This window comes from Bombina bombina, chromosome 7 (assembly GCF_027579735.1).
Source record: "Bombina bombina isolate aBomBom1 chromosome 7, aBomBom1.pri, whole genome shotgun sequence".
Lineage (NCBI taxonomy): Eukaryota > Metazoa > Chordata > Amphibia > Anura > Bombinatoridae > Bombina > Bombina bombina.
Window position 1 is genome coordinate 148,186,060 of NC_069505.1, and position 13,830 is coordinate 148,199,889.

General features: G+C 35.0%; 1 protein-coding gene across 1 annotated transcript in view; it reads left to right on the forward strand.

Moving 5' to 3' along the window:
* Positions 1-454: 454 nt before the first annotated feature.
* The window catches only part of GAS2 (growth arrest specific 2), a 463,160-nt gene continuing 449,784 nt past the window's right edge, over positions 455-13,830 (forward strand). Inside the window, exon 1 of the mRNA XM_053720381.1 lies at positions 455-639. The gene's annotated coding sequence lies outside the window, so the exon portion shown is untranslated. The remainder of the gene's footprint in view (positions 640-13,830) is intronic.

Genomic DNA, 13,830 nt, shown 5'->3' on the forward strand with positions numbered 1-13,830 from the left:
GCTGATGTGTTTGCACATGTGCAGTAACTCTCCTTCAGATACCTGCAGTTAAACCTAAGTTCCAAAATGGCAGCACCCATAATTAGTGGGAGGTGCATGAAATGTATTTAGTGTTTAGTGCCCCTTTAAGTGCATGCTCTGTCTGAATCCTAAGTTTAATTCTGACTTTAATGTCCCTTTAATATTAGAATTAAAATTTCTAATTAACCATTTAAAAGCATGGGAAATCTTGCATTGACATTGAGAATAAATGCACACATATATGCACATACACACATTTTGCTGTTTATGTTTTGAGAATTTGACACAGCCAGAAGCAGTACATTTTCACAACTTCTAAAGTAATGAAAAAAAAATCATTGTCTGAATGAATAAGCCAAGGACAAGTTGTAATACAATATCTTTGGGAGAACTCTTATCCTGCACTGCTACAGTAACCCTTATACATCATCTTTTCACAGGCAGATCTGCAGGATCTTGCTCTGCTCCTGTTTTTAAACTTCAACCACTGTGCAAGAAATTTTCTAACTGTGAGAAGTATGATGATTGGGGACTGTTTTTCTTTTTCAATGTTGAAACCAGCAAGGTGGGGGTTTGTGGAGATTGCAAGAAGCTGAGAAATCACAGCACTAAACCTGGGTAAGTCATAGAATTATTCACAACTGAGAGTATTATGTAAACCAGATCCCTGTATTGCTTTCCTTTCAAACGGTTGTAAAGGCAAAAAACAATCTTAGGACTTATTGTGATTGGCAATACATAGTATTTCAGTTCATTGTTGCCTTGGCACTAAATAACTAAAATGTTTATAAATATGTCCAGCATAATGTTTTAATATTTTGAAGAAAAAAGAATTGACTGCTGAATTTGCTATTTTTTGTTAGACTTAAGTAGTCACAATTTCATAGCTTCTCCTGTGTGGGGTTTTTTTTCTAATCAGTTGATAATTTCTCTTTTTGTCAGTTTGTGGGTTAAAAAATCAGTGCAATCAAAAAGAACTGATTTGTTCTAGACAGAATGAGCAATGATTGTTTTTAAAAACTGTTTACAGTCTGGAAATAGGAAAGCATTTAACATGTATAATGTTGGAAATAGGACAGAGAGCTCTTGAAGTCTGATGAATGTGTTCATTGCTCTGTGTTTTGTTTGTGTAATTTTTGCTAACAATAGTTTCCAGTCAGAGAGAGCCTACATGCTGGTAAACTTCTCAGATGTCTATCAAGTTGAGGAATTTGTCAGTTTGTATCTGAAATTTCTTTGCATCTCTGCAGGAGGAGCGTTTTGTGCAGGTACATGGAAAAATAAACAGTCAAACCAAACACACAAAAAAATGTGGGTCAAGTGTTCTTATAACTGTCCAAGCATTCAACTTATATTTATTCAGTTAAAACAGAACTTAAACATTTTATATACTCTAATAAAAAAATGTAAAACTGACTACTCGGCTCATTTGTACACTTGTAAGGCCTGAATAAAAAAATAATTAAAAATGAAAAATTATTCTTTTATATTTGAATTAAGTAGAGAAAGATTAATAAAGAGATTTGTTAGTGTCAAAATAAAATGCTCTATTTCATTAGTTTAACCCCTTCAAAATAGTTAAACACATAGGGCATGAAGGATGCTGCTGGTAAGCCAATAAGGGACAGCATATGTAGATATCCACCAATCACTGACTGCCTTCTGCTTAGGAATAGGTTGGTACAATGAATTGTCATTCAAGGTAAGGATATGGCAGGTGATATAACTTTGAGCAGCATATGCAATTTTCCAAAAATATTTAATCTGATGTGGCAAAGGAGCAGACCCATTGTGTTACTTTAATAAAAGTGTGTTTGACCCACTAACAGTAGTTAAACACTCAGTGGAAGAGGGGAAGCTGTTTAAAAAATATATATAAAGTACTAAAGTATTTTTCAGATATAATGAAGATGCACTGTAACTTACTTTTTAATATAGATATTATAAAACTCCAATACCCCGCGCTCCACAGTCCCCCCTTTCAAAAGTACATTTTTCTGTAAACTAATGTTTTGAATTATTATCCAATCAGCACTCTCTCCATATGGCACTTTTGTTGTAGCTAGAGCGGAGGGACTGCGGAGCACGGGTATTTGAATATCATATCTACTTAAAAAGTTCATCTTCGTTCCAAGTGATGATAAATCCTAGCGTTTGTGAAACACTAGGATTTACCAGTGGAACAAATAAATTGGACTTTCAGTCTTGAAGTATAAAATACTTCATGCTGAAAGTTCCTTTATTTGTTTGAAGTGTTTGCCGCACTGAGCTACTCAGGCAGTCCATGGCAGATCACTATTTTGCTGTGAGGTGACGTTTCCACCTCTTATCCGGCTTATCGACAGCTGGCTCACGCGGCTTTGGCTAAGAGGTGGAAGCATCACCTCACAGCAAAATAGCATTCTGCTCTGGGCTGCCTGAGGAGCTCAGTGCAGCGAACGCTTCAGACAAATAAAGGAACTATGATAAATAAAGTTCCATGATTCAGAAATTAAAAAAAAAATAATAATAATAATTTGCTTAATTCTCATGGCATTCTTTGTTTAAGACCATACTTAGGTAGGTCAGGTTTGGGCATGTGTCTTGAGCACTATATGGCAAGAGGGTTTGCAACAATGTGCAGTTTGTGCACCATTATAAAAACATTATTGCAAACACTGCTGCCATATTATGTTCTAGCACAAGTCAGCTCCTAAGCTTACCTAGGTGTGCTTTTCAGCAAAGGTTTCCAAGAGAACAAAGTAAACTTAATAAAGGTAAATTAGAAAGCTTTTTAAAATTTACATGTTCTATGAACCATTTCAGGCCCATAATATTGTCGAAACCATGATGTTCTAATTCGTTAGAGCAGGTCGTTTTAAGACTTTGGACCCTATTCTACTGTACAGTAGGGATGGGCGAATGTGTTTACATTCGAATTCGAATGTTAGAACAAATGTTATTGTAGAAATTTGATTTACATAATCGAATGTTGATAAGAACGAATATTCTTAAAAATTCTATTATTGAATGTTATTTACAGTTTTCGAATGTCACTTTCAAATTTGAATATTACATTTATACAACACACTTGTAGACTAGAAATACTATTTAAAATTTAAATGTCACATTCGAATTCAAATGTCACATTCGATTATTACATTTAGAAAACACAGTATTAGACTAGAAATACTATTTCAAATTAGAATCTTACATTCAAATTCAAATATCCCATTCAAATTTGAATATTACATTTCAATATTGAATGTGATATAAAATACAAGGCTAAACATTCTGTTATTCAAACAAATATTTTCAAATGATATTGAAAAATTTGAAAACGAAAATTCAAACACAGAATGTTAGAATGTTATATTAACATTCGAAATTCGATTTGAACGAACAAATCAAAATTCATTTTAAATTTTGAATTTTTGGAAACATTCGCCCATCCTACTGTGTAGTGTTAAATACACAGTAGTGTAGGGTCCATTAGTCTTAAAACTACATGCTTTAACAAATTACAACATGTCAACTTTCTACTATTATGGCCCTTTAAAATTGTATTAAATTTTGACATTCATGTCTATTTAAAATGTAAAAAGTGGAACTATTTATATTTAGCTTAGCACCTTGGAAGAATATGATCTATGAATAAGATGCCACTAATGCCTACTTGAGCAGTTGGATGGGATATAAGAAAGGGGAGTCCTTAAATTGTTGACTGTTAGTATGTACTTACAGGGATATTAAGCTTAAAATAAAACTGATGATTCAGACAATTAAAAGAAACACAAAATCAAATTTACCTCTCTATGTTGACATCCTTTGTTGAAACTTAAGGTAGGGTCAAGAGTATGAAATAATAACCCAGATAATTTATAAAATAAGACCCCATTAGTCAACAAAATGAGTGTCTTAAAGAAAGTTTTTTTTTTTTTTTGGGGGGGGGGGGGGTGTTTGATGTTAATTTTTTGATCTTTACTCTAGGAGGACCAAGAGAAAGAAATACATTTGATAATAAAGTTAAATTGTCTCTTAAGATTGCATGTTCCTTCTGAACCATGAAAGTTTAATTGCAACTTTCATGTCACTTTATTCTGGAAGTTCTATCTCTGAATATGTTTGTAGTTGAGAAAATAGGAAGAGAAGGAAGAGAAATTAGATCCCCTACATGTGATAAACAGGAAGATGTGAAATGATAGAATCTTTACAATGCATCACAATGGTATCTATTATTAAGTAGCTATAATGCATTAACTTCCAACACGTATATTGATCCCTAGTAGTGAGAATAACTAGCGTTTGCATTTTTCTATTCTCAGAGTGCTCATTCTGATACATGCAATATACAGACTTGAAGTGGAAAACCTTTGTCATAGCTTTTTAGTGTTATATAGTTCACCATTCACTTATGTTAAAGGGACATTGTACACTAGATTTTTCTTTGCATACATGTTTTGTAGATTTTATATAGCGCATCTGGTTGTGTTTTTATAAAAATGTATAGTTTTACTTATTTTGTATTAACGTTGTGCTGATTTTCAGCCAAGCCCCACAGTGCTAGATGTATACATGCATTTACAGACTTTCCAGCCCCTTTCACTGGGTGTCCCAGTCAACCTCATCAACAGTACTAAACTAGGAGCTTCTAAGTAAGTTTTTAAAATATTTTATACTGGATTTTAACATCAGTATCTGTGCATATTCTTCTTTATAGTAGTGTCTATTACATACAGTTATATAAAATTTTGTGTATACTGTCCCTTTAAAGGGACATTAACGTTATTTGTTATATGTGCAGTAGAATTTATTGACTGCAGAATTCAAAATATAGATGTAAATGAGCATCTGCATATATCAACCAATCACAGCACAGGATGTAAGAGAGTCAGGGTTCTGAATTTCTCTGAATGAACTCCAATCTCTTTGGGTCCATGAAAAAGTAAAATAAAAAAAAAAATTAAATTACAAAAAAAAGCAGACAAAATAAATAGTGATATGTTGGAAAGCATACCTTAGTAAGTAGCGTGCACGTGACTGGGGCATAACATGGCAGCAAGCATTGCTGCTATCTAGTGCTCGTGCAACTGTATAACATTGTTAAAAGTATTCTTCTTCCAAAACTGCTGTTGTATAGTGCTCCAGACGTGTACATAACAAGAGAACACAATCAGTTTGATGAAATAAGTTAATTTAAAACTTATTTAAAATTCTTTGCTCTGTCTGAATAATGGAACAATTTTGTCCATTTATTTCACTATTAAAGGGACACTGAACCCAATTTTTTTCTTTCATGATTCAGATAGAGCATGCAATTTTAATCAACTTTCTAATTTACTCCTATTATCAATTTTTCTTCATTTTCTTAGTATCTTTATTTGAAATGCAAGAATGTAAGTTTAGATGCCGGCCCATTTTTTGTGAACAACCTGGGTTGTGATAAATTCATCCACCAATAAAAAAAAGTGCTGTCCAGAGGACTGAACCAAAAAAGTCCTAGATGCTTTATTTTTCAAATAAAGAGAACGAAGAACAATTGATAATAGGAGTAAATTAGAAAGTTGCTTAACATTGCATGCTCTATCTGAATCATGAAAGAAAAAATTTGAGTTCAGTGTCCCTTTAACTAATTCAGATACCTCTGAGGTTCAGCATGCTAGATTCATAAAGTTAGAATGCATAAATAAATGCAAATTCAATTGTATTGTTTTGTTAAATGCAAAATATTAGCAGGTAGATTCAAAAAGATTGTGTATTTTCAAAGGTATTTGCTTAGAATTACTTTCATGTTTATTCAAAGAACAAATGCAAAAGCATATACATTTATTAATTCTGGAAGAAATCAAGCAAGAAACTTAAGGATTTGCTTGAAACCATACAAATGCTTGTATCGTATACTTATAAACCACATAAAAGTTTGTATTTTCTCATACAATCAATTTTTAAAAATAATATGCTCCTTTTTATGCTTTAGATAGGTCATTGTTATTTTTTTAAAATCAATTTCACATACTATGCTTGCACTATTTCTGGTGGAAGGTTGTACATTTTTTGCCTCTACAGTGTAGTTTCCCCCATCACTTCCAGTTTGAAGTTAACGGGACAGTCTACACCTTAGTCATTTTACAGTTTTAATTTAGATTAAGCTGCAAATAACCTCCTGCACCCTTTCTATATCTTTCAGCAGGAACGGTAAAAAAGTTATTTTAAAATGAATAGTGTTTCTGGTCACTTTGAAATGGCTGCCAAGCTCCACCCACTGATGACATCACAAGCTGGGCCCCTTGAGTGCTAATGACGGCTCTGAGCTGTCGCAAAATTTACTCAGTCAGGTGCTAACGACGGCTCAGAGCAGTCGCTAGCACTCATCCACCTTGAGTGCAATCTGGGGTCTCCCACCTACTCCTCACCTTTCCAACGGTGTAAGTCTTGGGGATCTGGAAAAAAATTAAACGTTTAAAAAACAAATATATTTAAAAAAGTAAAAAAAAAAAAAAAAAAGATCAAAACCAGCTTAGCACCCAGGTGGGAAATGGCTTAGCAACCAAAGTTTTAAAGGCTTCACTAGTAACAAAAGACTCACTAGTTGGATTCAATAGAAGACTGTCAATGCTATTCAGCAGAGTACATAGATGCAGTTCAGATCATGATGTCATCAGTGGGCTGAGCTTGGCAGCCATTTTAAAGTGACCAGAAACAATATTCATTTTAAAATAACTTTTTTACCGTTATGGCTGCATGATATAGAAAGGGTGCAGGAGGATATTTGCAGCTTAATCTAAAGTAAGACTTTAAGATGACTAAGGTGTATACTGTCACTTTAAAGGTACATTAAACTGAATTTTTGCCTGTCATGGTTCAGATAGAGCGTACAGTTTTAAACAACTTTCCAATTTACTTCTATCTAGTTTGCTTTGTTTTCTTGGTATCCTTTTTTGCGAAGTATACCTAGGTAGGCTCAGGGGCTGGGAGCTATGTGTTGATTGGCGGCTGCACATATATATCTCTTGTCGTTGGCTTACTGATGTGCTCAACTATCTTCCAGTAGTAAAAGTTTATTTCTGGAAAAAGAGAACTTTCCACCAAAGCATACAATAATAGCACTCTGTGCCCAGACTAAATTAGGCGGATTAGAATTAGTAGTGGTAAAACATAACCTTTATTAATATAAAAAAAAAGGGAAATAACTCAGTTAAAATTGGATGGATTAGTTTAAGATCCAATCACAACTTGCGGTTATGTAGCTATCCAATAAGGCTTAGGATTGTAGATAAGTATGGACCGCAAGAGAAATTATAAATAAATAAAGATTGCTAGGTCAACTGCTGCTAGTGAGAGAAAAGTGCGCTCACTAAGGTTTAAACAATAGTGATTCTTAATGGTTTTTAAAGTAGTGATACTAGCTTTAGGGGTATTCAGGGATAAGTCTGGTATATATTAGGCTCTTATTACCTGCAACTATGCCATAATATATGTTTTTTTATAGATTAATGGTCAATATAATATCAGATTCCTTGTGTTGGAAATATTATAATGAAACAATAGGTTTCACGTAAAGTTGATGTGTTTATACACATGCATAGTTAATGTTTGCAACACTATTGTATCAATAATATATGCAACAATGAGTCACACTTCTGTATTGGTTCTGGCAGACTGCTAGTGAGTATCAGCTTGTGGAGACAAATTAACTCTCAGGATCAATGGTATTTTAAAATCTTTAAACATATAATATATATTCTGTTCACTTTATCTGAGAATAATCTCTGTTCCCCCTTAGTGCAATCACTCAGTTCTGAATTTTTATTAATGTCTGGTTTATAAATGTGTGTGATTAAACACATGTTAAGCTGACAGTTCCACAGTAATATATCTTGTAGATAAATGAATCATTAAACAGTGATGGTAGATCCGATATGGCAATTTGCCTCATAAGAGGTAAGTGTAATGACTTGAAATAAATAGAGCTTCACCAGTTAGTATTCCCTTATATACTCCAGGATATATTAATTACCTAATCCCCTCTCCCTGGGTGTTACCAAAGAATATGACTGGAATAAGTAATTATATATCTCATACACATTTATATTTAGTCAGTTACTTATGCTGTGGTACCGTTCCAATATTAGCCATTTTATAAGTCATATAAGTAGTAGTAACATTACCGCAGTCTATTACAGCGTAGCAAACATCCATTATCAGTTGAAATAATACGAATCTAATAATATCCCTCTTAGTTAAAAATTAGAGCCCCCATGCACTCCCAACACCCCCTGTTGCAGGTATTAGGAGCCTAATATATACCAGACTTAACCCTGTATATCGCTAAAGCTAGTATCACTACTTTAAAAACCACCTAGAATCACTAATGTTTAAACCCTAGTGAGCGCACATTTCTCTCACTAGCAGCAGTTGACCTAGCGATCTTCACTCTGTTTATTTATTTATATTTTCTCTTGCGGTCCATACTTATCTATAATCCTAGGTCTTATTGGATAGCTACGTAACCGCAAGTTGTGATTGGATCTTAAACTAATCCCTCCAATTTTAACGGAGTTATTTCCCATCTTTTATTTTTATATATTAATAAAGGTTATGTTTTACCACTACTGGTTCTAATCCGCCTAATTTAGTCTGGGCACAGACTGTGCTAATATTTTATGCTTTGGTGGAAAGTTCTCTTTCTTTTCCCACAAATAAACTTATATTATATTTATGCAAAGCACCACCCCCTATCACAGATAACTAAAAATAGTACACTAAACTATATTTGATATATATACAGAGATTGGGGGATTGCCTTGTTATAGTGCCATTGTTTGTTTGTTTTTGAAGCTTCTAGTAGTGCAGTGATTTTCAACCTTTTTTTGCATGTGGCACTGTTTCTTTACATAAACAAAATCCTGTGGCACACCACCATCCCAAAATTTTACAAATCACACATTGTAGCCTAATATAGGATATATATATATATATATATATATATATATATATATACACACAGTACTGTGCTGTCATGCCATGCCTCCTACAAACTATATGTGACATTTACATAATGATTGCCTGTGAATGAATGTCAATTTCATGGTTATAAATGATGCCTGTTGAGCCTGTCACATACCTCCCAATATTTCAAAATTTGAAAGAGGGACACCCCGCACTGTTGTCAGTCTGCCGCGGCACACCTGAGGATCTCTCACGGCACACTAGTGTGCCACGGCACACTGGTTGAAAAACACTGTAGTAGTGCATTGGAGCTCCTTCAATAAAGGATACCAAATAATGATGAAAAATTGATAAGAAAAGTACAGTGGAAAGTTGTTTAAAAATGTATGCTCTATCTTATTCACTAAATAAATTTTTTGAGTTTCATATCCCTTTTACCCCTTTACACCATTAGGACATTCCATGCCATCCTAACAGCATTGTGCTATAACGCCGTTAGGACGGCATGTAATGCTACCCCCTTTGACATAGGCAAGGATTGGCCTGGGGGGCGTGCCTCACAGTATAGGCAGTGGTTTCATTTTTACTAATAGTGTTTACATATTGCACTGTCACAAAGGCGTTAAGAGTAGTGGCCTCTCCTATGAATGCGAAAAATCTAAGTGCTAATTATTCCTGCAAAAATATACATACAGTGGAGGTACCAGAAGGGGGGGGGGGGGTGATTACTCCTGGGATTAGTCTTGGGTATTCCACAAGTGGGGGCCAGGGAGACTGGAGGCGTAGTTATGGGTGTTCTATGGTTAGGGTAGGGGTAGGTGGATTCACAGGTGTTCTGAGGGCAGAGCCAGGTAGTTTAGGGGTGTGGTTAGGTAGGTATGAAATTTGGCCATAGTCATCATTTTTACCCTCCTCCTCAGCTGAAAGAGGGCACAAAATAAAACCTCCACTGTATACATGACTGGTGAGAAGCAGCGAGTGAGAACATAGGCCTGTTATTTTTTACTCTTTGTAAGATTTTTGAATAGTGGGAGCACATATTTCAAAGAGATTTGCCAATATGCTTGACATTGTATGTGTAAAATGAACATATTCATTGAGAAATATCATGTACTGCTTCTGTCTCTCTTAAAATACAGAATTATCAATGGAAATATTATTTGTTTAACAGCAAAAGAGTCTTTTTCAAATCTGATGCAGAGGACAGTAACTGCAAGTTCTAAAAAACATAATTTATGTAAGAACTTACCTGATAAATTAATTTCTTTCATATTGGCAAGAGTCCATGAGCTAGTGACCTATGGGATATACAATCCTACCAGGAGGGGCAAAGTTTCCCAAACCTCAAAATGCCTATAAATACACCCCTAACCACACCCACAATTCAGTTTAACGAATAGCCAAGTAGGGGGTGATAAAGAAAGGACTAAAAAGCAGCAAAAAATGGAAATTGGAAATAATTGTGCTTTATACAAAAAAAGTTCTTACATAAATTATTTTCTTTCGTGTAATTGGCAAGAGTCCATGAGCTAGTGACGTATGGGATAGTAATACCCAAAATGTGGAACAGCCATTTTCCGCTGAAAATTTTAATCCACAACCCAAAATATAAGTTTATTCTCATAAATGAAAAGAAAAAACTTAAACATAAGCAGAGGAATCAAACTGAAACAGCTGCCTGAATAACTTTTCTACCAAAAACTGCTTCTGAGGAAGCAAATACATCAAAACGGTATAATTTAGTAACTGTATGCAAAGAAGACCAAGTTGCTGCTTTACAAATTGGATCAACTGAACCTTCATTCTTAAAAGCACACAAAGTGGAGATTGATCTAGTAGAATGAACTGTAATTCTCTGAGGCAGGGTCTGACCCGACTCCAAATAAGCCTGATGAATCAAAAGCTTTAACCAAGATGCCAAGGAAATGGCAGAAGCCTTCTGACCTTTCCTAGAACCAGAAAAGACAACAAATAGACTAGAAGTCTTCCTGAAATCTTTAGTAGCTTCCACAAAATCCAAACAGGAACCAGCACTATAACCAGAGGAACTGACACATCCGTGGGCCACTGCCAAGCCCACCATCAAATCATAGAAACAGCACAGAGGTGTCAGATTAAAAATCCCTTTACTTTAGAACATGGGGATCAAAGAAAAACACAACGTTTCGGGGCGGTCCCCTTAATCATGTGATGTCATAGTACAGCCTTTAACCTTCCTTTATAGCATTAACAATTTATGTGTTTAATTACTAAATTAATCAATTAGCTATGCTAGTATGGGCTGTAAAGCTAAACAAAGTCATACAAACCACTTGTCATATAGAAAACATTCATACAAAACCTATATACAAATTAGAAGTTAAAAAAGCTCACAAAGTAACTAATTATGTGATTTGCAACCATTGTCTGATCTTCTTAAACTATTGTAATAACCAAAAAATGTCAAAATAGTGATACATTGTAAAATTCTTTAGGCTTACATTAACAACAACCTTAGCATAGATTGTATTCTCAAATACTCAAATAACATCCTATTAGAATTCTCATAACAGATAAAGAGGAACCCTAATATAACCAGAGAGACCCTAAAGGATTTCAATAAAACACCGACCAATCAATCTCTTTATTAAGTCCCTTTGGTTCTAAGGTGTCTAATTTAAATATCCAAAAGACCTTGCGCTGTTTTAAAAGCAAATCTCTATTGCCCCCACATCTTGGAATCTCAATTTTTTCAATTACCTGAAATCGCAATTGATTAATTTGATGTCCAAATTCCAAGAAATGTGCTGCTACAGGTGCTTTAATGTTCCCGCATCTTATGTTGCTCTTATGTTCGGTTATCCTATCCTTGATACGCCTAGAGGTCTCACCGACATAGCCACGCCCACAAGGGCATTTAATGAGATAAACAACATAAGATGCGAGACATGTATAGTGCCCATTATGTTTAGAATTATGTCCTGTTAGGGGATGGGTAAAATAAGGACCCTTAATTACTGAGCTGCAATTAATGCAGCCAAGGCATGGAAAACATCCAACATTTTTATCTCTAATGTAAGTTTGTTTAGAGATTTTCCTAGCGCCAGTATCATCTCTTATTAATGTGTCCCTTAAGTTCTTGTTCCTCTTAAATGCTGGCATGGGTGGGGAATCAAATTCCTCAATATCTTTCATGCACTGTCCCAATAGATACCAGTGTTTGCGTATTATTTTTGTTATTTGGTTACTCTCCTGACAGTATTGAGAGACAAAGGTCAATCACTTATCCTTCTGTTTAGCAATCTTTTTAGTGATAAGATTTTCCTTAGTTATAGCTAATACCTCTGCAGTAACTTTGTCAATCAAACTGTCAGGATAACCACGTGCCAAGAATTTTGACCCCATTTCTCTTAATCTAAGGGGAACCAGATTGTCATCAGAGACAATCTTCCTGACTCTTAATAATTGACTACGTGGTAATGATGCTATTAGTGGTTGCTGGTGAGCACTGTCAAATTTCAAAAGACTGTTCCTGTCCGTTTCTTTCTGATAAATGTCTGTGCAGAAACCATTACCTTGTTTCCTTACCGATACGTCCAAAAAATCTATCCTACTTTCGGGCCAAGTTAATTTAAATTTAATATTGGTGGTTGATCTATTGAGTTCATCCACAAATGATACCAGGGCTCCAACGTCACCAACCCAAACGCCGAAGATGTCGTCGATGTAGCGCCACCAGGCGGCGCCACACCGACGAAACTCCTTATTCTCAAATACAAATTTTTCCTCAAAGGAATTCATAAATAAATAGGCATAATTGGGTGCAACGTTGGAGCCCATGGCTGTCCCCTTCAATTGCAATAAAAAAGAATCCTCAAAAAGAAAATAGTTGTTATATAACACAATCCCTAATAATTGCATAAGAAAATGGATTTGCCCTTCAGTATACAAGCCACTGGTATATAATACTGATCTAGTAGCCCCCAAGCCACTCCCATGAGTGATAGAGGTGTAAAGGCTGTTGACATCTAGAGAGTATAAAATAAACTTATCAGTATACATCTGCAAATTACCCAGCTTATCCAGGAAATCACCAGTATCCTTAATGAAAGTGCTAGACTGTTCTACATATGGGCGTAAAATTTTGTCCAGGAAAACCGCAATCCTGGAAAAAATTGAGCCAGTCCCCGCCACAATAGGCCGACCAGGTGGCTTGTTAAGCGATTTATGTATTTTTGGTAGTGCATAGAAAACTGGTGTTATAGGATCCTGCACTACCAAAAATTTTGCCGTGTCTTTATTAATAACACCATATTTCAATGCATTATCAACTATGACTTTAATCTCTCTGGCAATCTTCAACACAGGGTTAGATTCAATTTTCATATACACTTTATCATCATGTAATTGTGAATAAATCTCACTCCTATAGTCCTGTAAATTTAACACCACAGTGGCACCGCCCTTGTCCGCTGCTTTTAAGACAATCTCATGTCTATTACTCAATCCTTTAAGGGCTTGATGTTCCACAGCGGTGAAATTTACAGGACCCACCTTTCTGGACATGCACTGTTTCTGCAGCTTATACCTTAATTTAGCAACATCATTAAGGACTAAATTCTCAAAAGTCTCAATCCCATAGTGTGTATTACTTGGATAAAAAGAACTCTTATTATATAGTCCAAGTCTCTTGATATTTAAACCAGTGTCAGTGCAAACCGTAGTATCACCACCTTCTGTTGTCTTACCAAACTTATTATGCCAATACTTAAGTCTCACCGTCCTGAAAAACTTGTGTAGGTCTTGATATAATGTGAAAAAGTCACAAGACTTGGTCCTGCAAAATGACAGTCCTTTTTGTAATACCTTGTGCTCTGCCTCCGTTAGTACTTAGTCAGAGAT